Genomic DNA, 12,013 nt, shown 5'->3' with positions numbered 1-12,013 from the left:
GCAATGGGGAAATGCATACAGTGCACACTGTGGTCCTAGCACAGACTGCCCCACGAAAAGGACTTCAAGGAAAAGATGCTACTCAGATGTGAGGAAAGATATTGGAATTTGCGGCTGCTTCAAATTAATTTACATAAATGTGAAAGAATATGTGTTTTTTTTTCCCATATTATCTCATATAACCACTGTATTTAAACAAATTAGATCCTATTTTGATATGCATTACATATATATTATTTTATAAATTCTTTTCACATATATTTTAGTAGTGAAGTTTAGTAATGACAATCACTGTAAATGCTGTTCTCACATCATAGTTCAGTCATAACTGTTTTCATGTTTTCATAACTGTTTGCCATCCTAAGTGGGCCAGAGAGGCTTGCAGCAAAGTTTCTTACTGCTGCCATCTCAGAAACCACCGAGGATTAGGAAAGAAAAGCAACCAGCAGGGATAGTTGCAGAAGCAGTTCTTCAGCATATTACATATGTTTCAGTGCTCCAACAGGGATGTGAAAGCCTCTTTCCATCTGCCAAAGAACTGTAACAAAACAAGTGAAAACATAAAGTGTATTTTAGGTATGTCTGGTATGATCCCATTGGATACAAGAGCTCGCTGTAGCTATGAAAACAGCTATTTGCTACTTTTCTCCAGACATATCTGGCTTGGCAAAGTGAAGCCTCTGACTCCTTAGTGAGAGCATATGAAAGAAGAAAGGAGGAATCCTGATGCCTATTATGAACTGACCCCCGATGGCCAAGCAACTGGCCTTTGCAAGGAGGAGAAACTGGCAAAAAAAGTTGGATAGATCATGCAGGCCCCATGCAAAATATGGGATGAGCGTAGACTGTACAGTCAGAGCTCACCGGGGATGATGTGGCCTAATGTAAGGGCACCTTAAATGATGTCAGGATACAGAGGCATTGCCATGTGCAAGAGCAGCCTGCTGACAAATGCAGGGAAGGCAAGTCTGAGGTAACTTTCACCAGAGTAAGTGAAAAAATCTCATAGAATGTTCAAGGAAAAGATATAAAGGAAACTATTAAATAGTATTTAAATGGTATTTAGTGTCATTAATGCTAGCAACATTGAATGACACAGATTATAAAATGTCTACTGTAAATGATATTTAATGATAATGAAAAGGTATCTTCCATCTTTCCTTTCTGCCTTCCCTCCCTCCCTTCCTCTCTCCCTCCTCATATAACAGCTCTAAAGTCTAAGGAATCCTTTTTTCTCTAATGTTAAGTACCAAGATTAATCCAGTTCCTAATAGCTGACATTTACCCAAGAGGTGCATTCAGGATTTACAAAAATTCTTTATCCAGAACTGAGCTACCTAATATTTTGGCGAACACATTTTTTTCCCTATAAATAAGCTTTTCCATCCAGATCCCATATCAAAACCCTGCTCTCCACCCAGGAGTCCAGATACAGCTGCAGATGCTTTCCCTCTGCTACCCTGGGTCTGTGTGCAGGCAGATGGCAACCTCTAGAATCACATGGCTTATTTTCTCTTCTCCACTGCTTTAGCAGTCTGGAAAAAGTTGGAAAGAACAGACTGTGGCTATCTGTAGTAGGCTCTGAATGTAGGTAGACTCAGCAAAAGCTAAGAATTCTGGGAAAGTTGGTAGAAGGCTCTATGTTTTGTAAATGACAATTTTCAGCTTTCAACTAACTCATTCTTAGATAGTGTTTTTGTGTGTTTCTGTGAAGTTCTTGTCTCATTATTTACATGTTTAATGATTACTTAAAAGTCAGTGAACGACACTTGGTGGCCATACCTCCATATTATCTTTATATAATATACATAGTATAGCAGTGCATCATTTTTATAAAATGTTGCACCACATCATGGAGCTGAATATTTTCTATGTTCCTGATAGAGATTTTATCAATTGTGGGTCAAAAACTTCCTTGTTTCAACTCTTAGAAATATAGTAGCAAAAATGAGTATTTCTGATCACTCTGTCTATGGGGAAATGCAAGAATGCCTTACATTAAAAATAACAATTCAAAAATGTAGTCCAGTGAGTTTGTTTTATGCTTTCTAGAATTACGTGTCTCTGTGGTCACATGATGGAGAGAAAGAAGGAAGCCTGATATTTGTTTTCCAATTATAATTTCTATTCTACTTAGGGATAAATTCAGGCCTGTCATTTCAAATGCATCCTCAATAATACAACTGCATCCAATTGCACTAGATTTTAGCTTGGATTTAACAGAATTACACCTTACTACTGAGCAAGAAGTAGTTCTTGTGTTCAGTTGTGTGGGAGAAAAACAGCAAACTTTGTTTCAAATCTCTCAATTTCAATTTTCTTTCTTTGCTCCTAGCTTGCTGAAAGTGAGATGAACCAAGAAGGATCTGCTGTTTTTTTTTTTTCTTTTCTCAAATTTTGCTTTAATGGAGTGAAGTCAGCCGCTCCCTTCCTACTTTAGGCTGTGCTATAGTCACTTTCTGAACTTCTTTCCTTTATCTTTCTTTTAAGAGTTAGATGGAAAATGTGCTAATCCATGAGAAAATGTCAGAGACTAATTAAATATATGAAATTGTTCTCTTCTTGACAGAAGGCAGATTTTACTGAATTCTAGCTAAAGAAAATATACGTTTTATCAAGGTGGATTTCATTTGAAAAATAAATCAGTTAATAACAAATTTCATGATAGGAAACTCCACTTTTAACTGTAGAACTGGCTCTATCTATCTACTGCACTTCAGAAAAAAATAAAGAGTTCACAATTTAGCAGCACATTATTCAATAATCAAGAACTCTCCAAGAATATTTCAATTGTTCTTATTATTTTACTGCAAATTAGTCATCAGTAAAGGCATTTCAATACAATTTGAATATGCAAGCATAAATGTGTCAATTGCATGTTTAGAAAAACTGTATAAGTCATAAATTAGAACATTAATGATGGCACTGGATCTCTCTTTGTTTAGGTCTGAGTGAGGCATAGAGTAAGGATATTAGTATTTTCTTCAGAGCTCTGCTCTGCATATCTGTAGTCAATTTACATAACTTCTGGGCTTTACATAACCCTGCTGTAACACAGACATAAGAATTTTAAGTCCATTTTGTAAAGCTCGCTAATCTTAAAAGCTTTGCACAGCTTGCTGTGTGGTATTACAGCAAAACTTTCACAACAAGTGAAATGCTGCCAACAGAATTAGAGGAAGAGGTAAACTGAGAGACTGAGTTATTAATGAAAAAATACATAGCAAAGTGTGTAGTGTGCATATAGTTGTGCAGAAGAGTCATTGAAGTTATAAGTTTTTTTCTGTTTGTTTTGTTTTTTAAAGTCATAGCAGATATCTGCTTCTCAATAACAGGATAATCAAAGGGCTAGAGCACATCTCCTTTGAAAAAATGTTGAAGGACCTGAGCTTGTTTAGTTGAGCTTGGAGAAGAGATGGCTTCATGGAGTGCTTGTGGCCTTCCAGTACTTGAAGGGAGGTTACAAGCAGGAGGAGGGCTGACTTACAAACTCTGATAGTGATTCGACAAGGGGGAATGGCTTTAAACTAAATAAGGAGAGATTTAGGTTGGGAAGAAATTCTTTACTCAGAAGGTATGGTCACAGGCTGCCTAGAGAAGCTATGGAATCCCCCATCCCTGGAGGCACTTCCCTGGAGGGCCAGGTTGGATGGGGCCCTGGGCAGCCTGATCTGATGAATGGCAACTCTGTCCATGGCAGGGGATTGGAACTGAATGAGGTCATTTTCAACTTGAGTCATTCTATGATTCCATGATAAAATATGTTTAAAGATTTCTCATTTTAATTTGCTGTTCATGGAAAATCATGGCTGGAAAAAATTGGAGGGAAAGCCTAACATGTACTTATGGTGTAAGAACATTGAGTTATTTTCATTCTATGTGAGTCTTAGGGCATAAAATCCTTTTGGGCCATTCCTGAAGTTTTCCATCCTGTCTCGTGGCCCCATCAGAGAGAGGAAACCACTTGACCTCGCTTTTGCATTGCAGTCTTTACCCAACCAGTGCAACTGTACTTTGTAATGGCAAAGACAGCAGGGGACAAAAGAACATGGTAGCCCCAGAGGAGCCCTGAGCACTTCTGGTTCCAGCTGGGAGGGAAATTGCATGGGATTGAGCATGGCAAGCTGTCAGCTCTTCATCTACACATCCTGGTGGTTGGAAGCTGTCCAGCTCATAGACACGGGAAGCCATCATGTTAGTGATCATAAGGGCCATTCAGTCATTTCCTTCCTTTTTCTGCTAATCTTTGTCTTTTATGGACACTGCAATATGTCTGACAGAGATCCAGCTTTCATGAACAAGTCCCTTTAGCTTTTCACATTCCCTCATTAACAATGAGTATAGAGGAGACCAAAAATCATATAATTTGAGAACAGAAACGTCAAGATATTTCAAATATTTTGGAAACAAGCCAAAACAACTGTAAAATCTGCAGAGGCATATTTGAAGCTAGTTTCTTGTTACATGTTTATGGGTGTTCTAGTGTACATTTGGGAGGCTTACAGCTTGGAAGGCAGAACGGGTGAAAATACAGATAAATGTGATGAAAAATCAATTGCCATTAACTGAAGTGGAGACAGTGAAATACCAGTTTGGTAGAAATTGTTTCATTTCAGGGTAAATCACAGTCAGAGGGTGCACCTGTGCAGTATACTCTTATGATTCAAAAGTCTTCAGTGTCTGTTACAGCTAAAATATTGGCAAGAAAACTCACCCTATTTAAAATCATAATAGAGAATGCAAAAGGATTTCAGATTAAATACAGAAGAATTAAAGAAACAATTAAAAAATCTTCATTGATTGTTCTCAATTGCTTTTCTTATTATGTGGCTATATAGACACACAAACAGTAGATGTTACTAGAAAGGATGCTATTAAATTCAATGTTTCACATCTACTTTTCCAGGCACCAAGAACTTGTAAAGCAAAGATGCAAATCTGAGGTGAGTCACAGCCTTACACTCAGACAAAGGCCTCACAATCAGGAAAAACCAGTGACAAGCCGAGACACAGAACTCTCGACCCTTTGCTGTCCAGAGTTCACAAACATCCCTAAAAGGGTAATAAGAAAAAATCACAGAAATTCATTCTGGGAATTCTTCAGTTTGATCACTAAAATTTTCCTGAGTCAGCAGCCAGAAGTGAATTTCTTTTCATGCTTATTGTACAAATCAATTCAGCATTGCATCAAAATCCACTTCAATTTCAAGGAAATGCTATTTTCATTTAAAAGCTAGATGAATTCCTCATCATTCAAAACATTGCCAGCTCTTTGCAGGTGACCGCAGAATACCTACAGAAAACAGCCTTACTTAATTGTAATTCAGAAGCTCCACAGAGCTTCCTGTGCTGAGAGGATGAAACAGTCAGCTGAAATAGAAACAGGTGTTTCAAAGCCAGCAAGAAGATATGAACATGAAAGCTCTGCTATTAGAAAGCAAAAAGCTCATTTTCTCAGTGTTTAAACTTACTTTTTTTGTGGTTGCTATGCTACCATCTCTGCACTTACTTTATGGCACTTTGAGACATAGCAAAAAAAAAAAACAAAAAACTTTTTTTTAGAAAAAACAGGCCTCAATTGAAAACAAATGTGAGACCATCCTGTAAAGTTTTTATAGCTTGCAAAACCTGAGATTCAGCAAAATTTAAATTGGTCAGTCTGAGGAATCATCTCACTATTTGCTTGCCAGCCCTCTGGATCATTTCTATTTTTTCAATGCTTTTTAAGTATTATGTCTTTTACTAAGCTGATACCACCATCATTAGCATTACTTGTTTCGGGATATAAGCAAGTTGCAGGCACTGATAACAATAATAGCTGTCAAATACTTTAATATACATGAGAACTGAGCTAACTCTTAGTAAAAATAAAATTTGCATAATAGGAAAAAATAGCCTGCATTCAGATGATACACCACAAGAGCGCTAGGCAAGTACTGCAGCATTCAAAAAGCAGGAAGTCAATACTAGGAAAATGGGCTGAAGATATTCAAAGGCTTTAATGCGTATGTTGGTGAGATAAGAAATATGGGAAAGAAAAGAGCACCCTTTGGACAACCAGGAAATGTAGTCAGCTATGACCACGAAACTGTAATGGTGGATTCCTTTCATGGACATATTTCCAGTAACATATTTAGGGAAATTAGAAGCAAACAGAGAAGGACTTGGGGTTCCTGATGGATGAAAAGCTGGACACGAGCCAGTAGGATCCTCTCATATCCTGGAAGGCACACGGTGTCCTGCGCTGCATCAACAGAGGGGTGGCAGCAGGGAAGGGATGTCTGCTCTGCTCTGCCCTCATGAGGTCCCATCCAGAGTACTGCATCCAGGCCTGGGCACCCTGTACAGGAAGAATGTGGAGCTGGTGGAGTGGGTGCAGCAGAGAGACACACATATGATCATTGGGCTGGAGCACCTCACCTATGAAGAAAGGTTGAGGGAGCTGGGCTTGTTCAGCTTGGAGAAGTGATAGATTTGAGGAGACCTCATTGCAGCTTCCCAATACTTAAAGGGAGTTTACAGGCAGGAGGATGGGGAACTTTTTACATGATCTGATAGTGAAAGGATGAGAGGGAATGGCTTTAACTGAAAGAGAAGAGAATTAGTTTAGATGTTAGGAAGAAATTCTTTACACCACCCTCTGGTGGTGAGGAACTGGCACAGGCTGGCCAGAGAGGCTGTGGCTGCTCCGTCCCTGGAGACGTTTAAGGCCAGGCTGAATGGCTCTCTGGGTAGCCTGATCTGGTGGGTGGCAGCCCTGCCCATGGCAGAAGGTTGGAACTGGATGATCTTTAAAGTCCCCTCCAACCTCAGCCATTCTATGGTTCAATACAAAAAGAGAAGAAGGGAGAGCTGCTTGTGAGAAGGTGAATCCTACATGAGGGGTACTGGTAGAAAAAGTGCAAGGGCATGAAGCTCATAACGAGCATGAGCACATCTCAGGAAGCATGGTGTAGCCCTGGTGCTGGTGGCATGCTGCCAACTCACTTCCACCTGCTCTCATATTATGCTGGGATTTGACCGCAGACTCAAAATGGAGCAAAGGGAAGCAGAGCAAATCCTGTTGTATATATGGAAAACATGAAACATTATTATGAAGTACCAGATAGCAGAGTGGTGGACTTCAGAAGCCGTATTTCATATGCCTAATTTCATCACCCACTGATTGTTTCTGTGAAGATAAAGAATATTGCATACTGATAGATGCATCTCAGTTCTCTCTGTCTACCTTTAAAGAATCATTTCCTCGGGAGGAAATTGTCATGCTGAAAGTCCTTTCTCTTTTTCCTGTGTTTTTTACACAGCTGTGTGCATACATGCTTACTTGTACTTGGGATTATTAATTCCTCTTTTTGTCTTTGAGTGTCTTCTCCGATGTGATTCTTCAGTTCATCAAGTGAATATGGTATTTATCATAGGCTGTCAATTCCATGCCCCACATTGAGGCAGTAAGTAAGGGATGTACTTGTCTATAAATATGTAAGTCTACTAGCAGTAAAGATGGCAAGGAATTATTGAGATCTAAAAGATGTAATGGACTGTAACAAGAAAAAATAAAAATAATGCATGTTATGCATTAGGAAAAAACGGGAGGGTCGGTCCTACAAATTTATCTAGAGAAAGTTGTTATGGTACCATCACTGCAGAGGTGATGATGTGAATATTAGATATGGTACATGAGAAAATATAAGGGTATTGAAAAATAAAGCTGTAGTAAGCATTCTGTAGAAAATACTAATGCAGCGATGAGCAGCTGGAAGGGAGTATTTCTTTTCCATACTTTCTATTTAGGAGTCTGCTCTTGTGACATTAGCAGTTGTTAGCAGCAATGGGAAAGGAGGCAGAACAAACTGATCTAGGCAGCCCTTTCAGCTTTAACATCTATAGGATTCATTCAGCTTCCTCCTGGCACAGAATTGAGTTCTGATTTATATATCCAAAGTTTTTATTTTTGTACTCTTGCACAGAAGGGAAAAATACTACAGCCTGACAAGAACTTTAGAAAGTTACTTCCCATTTGAAGAAGTGCATTCTTGCCGTTGTCATTCAATATGGCTTATTTTCTGCCCACTGGCCATGAGTTCATTAAACACTCAGTAATGGTTATATCAGTAATAAATAATTATGGTAAGCTGCAATATATGCTGTGCAAAGACTTTTAGCAATCATAAAGCTTACTTCTGCACTGGCAGATTTTTGCACCATGGAATTACAAGGATTTACTGTACTGGAAGGCAAAAGTTGTCTGTTGATAAGATCACATATCAAAAATATGAAAAAAAGTTTCCTTTGCATTTTACTAAGGCAGAGACTGCATTCATTTTCTGCATTCTAATCTAGAGACCTAAAAACTATAGCTATGTCAATATGGAGGGTGCCTCGCTGCTCTGCTTTTCTCGTATTAGTGACATAGGACTACCATCTACTTATTCCATTCATAAAGTACAAGGAGGAGAGGAATCATTTTTATATAGGATCAGATTGTGCTTCGAATTGAGATTGGTGTGCAGTCTTTGGTGTTTGCTCATCTCTGGAAAACTTTGAAAAGTCAGGCAGGAATAAAACCTGGCCTCTCTCTGTTACTCCCAATATGCACAGTGAGCCAAATGGGGAAAGGAGTGGGAGGTGGCAGAGAGGCAGTGTGTCCCTCTGCCTTTCTTGCACAGCCTTGTAGATTACACATTCTTCCCCAGGGTGAATGTTTTACCAAGACACTAACAGAAACCATTTTGTTGAGGTGTAGGAAGAATGTGTTCCAATTCAGGTTTCAGCAATATATATGTAATAAATGGGAAGAGTAATTTTCTTCCACTACTGCTATTACAACTCTAATTTTTGGGAAAAGCAGAGGTTTGGTTACTGGGGGAGAATTTCTGTGGTCACTGCTTCATTGAGTACGGTACATGAAAGGGGAGGGAATGCCTTGCAGATATTGATCTCTTTGTGCTTTCCACTCACCCTGAGAACATTAAACAGCAGTTATGTGTCCGGTGCAGATAGACACATCTAAGATATTTAAATTCCTAAAACTGCAAGGTGTGGATAAATGTTATTCTTCATTTATTTCTTGATTTCAGTCTTTATTTTTCCCAGAAGACCTTTTTTATTTTCCTCAGTGATACACAGCATTTTGTAAGCTTTATCTGCACAAAGCATACCAGGCGCCCTGTTCCACTTTGCAACACAAATATATTTTTCTCCTCTTTTAAAACTTACTCAAGAATGCCTATACTGTGGGGTCCTTACGTGCTGACCTTTACATTTTATCTATTCACTCACTTCTCTCTACTCTTTAAACTCTCTGCTGGCTTATTACTTCATTATACATTCCTTTCAAGTTTATTCAGGTCTCTCAGATTTCTTCCCAAGCATCCCATGGAAAAGCCCAGAGAAATAGGTCTCAGAGTTAATTTGTTCTATAACTGGCCACACATTTATGCTTGAGACTCCTTTCTCATTTTGTCTTTACCCTATTCTTGACCCCTGGTTGTAGAGTTGCTGCTTTTCAGGTGACTGAGTTGTTTTCCAAACTCTGTTCCCACATTCCCCCTTTCCCCAAACCCTTATTATTAGTGAATTCAGGCAGGTGATCTCACAACACTTTCTCTATATAATTATACCTTGAGGTTTCTCTGGAAACAAAACTACTTATTTGGTTCTCTTCAAGAAAATGCCTTCCTGCTTAGAGCAATGTATGGGTAATTATTTAGCAACAAAATGCTGCCACAGACAGCATTGCTGCTGTGCCGGCCTGAGGAGGCTACACACAACCTAACTCCTCTCCCTGAAAGCCAGGTTCCTTTCCTGTGGAGATGCTGGTGTCTAAGATATAAGAAATTTAAGAAATGGTAAACCATGCAGGAATGAATACAAATGGGGAATGAATACAGCAGCCACCAGATCTGCACACAACAGAGTGTGTAAGCAGAAGCCTTTTTTGTGAGATATACATTTAAAGGCATTGTAAAAGTTTTGTTTTCTGAACCAGTAAAATTTCGTAAGGAATATCTGCCCTCTCACTTCACCATTTTTCTGAGACCATAATAGAATAATAGAATCATAGAATGACTTAAGTTGGAGAGGACCTTAGAGCCCAACCATTTCCAACCCCCTGCCATGGGTCAGGTTGCCACCCACCAGAACAACCTGCCCAGGACTCCATCCAAACTGACCTTGAACACCTCTAGGGATGGGGCATCCACAGCTTTCTCTGTTTTCTCCCTCCATTGACTATTATTAGGTACCTCCCTAAAGCTATCAGTACGGCATCTCTGTGACAAAGCAACCATGCTACTGGCTAAAATGTTACTTCAGTCAACTGCATTGTCCGCAATACTACAGTGCTTAATAAAGTGGCAGCTGCCACTCAAAGCCCATTGCAGAGCAGAGCCGGAGGACTGGTGTGCAGTCTGCTGCTCTGCCTGCTTACAGGTTGCTCTTCCCTGGGCTGAAAGCCTGGCTGAGGTGCATATGACAGCTGAACACAGCCTACTCATTCAGACTCTGCGCAGGTCAGGAAACTTGCCAAAATGTCCACATAGACATTATGAGGGAGTTGAAGGAGGCAGATATGACAGCTTCCATCTACGTGTTCCTTAACTGCAGTCTCTGCAAGTAGGTGTAAATTGCCTACATTTTAGGAACACTTTCTTGTTTTCATTGACGTGCCAGTGAATTTCTGGCAGTTTTCTCAAACATGGTAATTTTGCATAAAAAGGCCCTTCAAGGGAACTTGCACATCAAATGCAGCCTAATGCAATGCTCAAAAATCCATTTGGCCTTTATCATCTTTTTTGTTCTGTGCCGTGATGCATGTCCTGAGAGCATTGGCCAGATTTATGGTGCTGCAGTCCTAGTAAGTGTAACTAATGCCTGATTTAATTGCTTTTTACATTGTTCCCCCTTTAATTCTGTACATCCCTCTAGGCTGAAGCACAGCATCTTACTCTGACTCAGTGCTGAAATGAGCTTACAGTCCTTGCAGATTTTCCTTCCACCACACTTCAGACCTCTTCCTCTGTCAGCTTGCCTTCAATGGTAGCACACATGACAAGGATTTGACTATTTGTTCCTAGGCTTATTTTACATTACTCCACTCTACATGGAGTATGCCCAGGCCAGGCCCATAGTATTATCAAAGTGCTTCTGAATCTCATGGTGTTGTTCCTATTTTTCTTCATGATAACTTTAGTCTAATTTTGAATGAACTCAAAGTCTTGTCTTCATTACAATCATCTCAACAGAGAGCAGCAAATAAGAAATGAAAAAGTCCCCAGGACTGTGGGGCATCTTATACAAGCTGAAGCCCAAGTCACTAACCTTTTATAAACACAGAGTGAGTGTGAAGTGCTAATGATACATTGGACACAGAAAACAGACACCAGCAGGGGAATTTTTTACCTGCATTATTCCAACAGAGCTTTTGAAAATAATTATGCCATTTTTTTTACTGTTTCAATAGATCTGCTTGCCTACTGTATTATAACTGTTCAATTCCATGTATGAAATCACTAATTAGAATGTATTCACAGCAAGGTTATTTATTGAAATCGAGTATCTGGGATGGACACATAACACTTGAGACTAAATTAGCCTTTCGCCTATCAGGAAAGTACAATGGAAAGAGAGGAGAAAAAGAAAGGAAAAAGAAAGGATCCCGACTCCAAATTGTTCTACTTGCATATTTGAAGAATTATGGAAGAGAGAATAGAGATTTACTACTGTATCACAATGTTATTTAAAGGGATATTTTGCTTTTCAGTCAGTGACCCAGAGTAGCTGGAAAGGTAGAAAGAAAAAGGTAGAAACAACATTGAAAAGCATTAATCTTAGGAAGCTGCTGCTGTTCCATATGTGAGCGGTAGCAGTCACACTGGAAGGTGCCAGAGGACACATCAGTTTTGTATGTTCCTTCATCAGAACACTGCATGTGCTGACAAGTGGGAAGTGGGGGTAAAAGGGAAAAAGGAAGATTACAGTTACAAGTGAATCGCCTCTCTGGGATGGATCTGTC

The sequence above is a fragment of the Lagopus leucura genome, unplaced genomic scaffold (genome assembly GCF_019238085.1).
Source record: "Lagopus leucura isolate 7727_CA_CO unplaced genomic scaffold, USGS_WTPT01 Super-Scaffold_100004, whole genome shotgun sequence".
Lineage (NCBI taxonomy): Eukaryota > Metazoa > Chordata > Aves > Galliformes > Phasianidae > Lagopus > Lagopus leucura.
Note: the sequence above shows the minus strand (reverse complement) of the source record.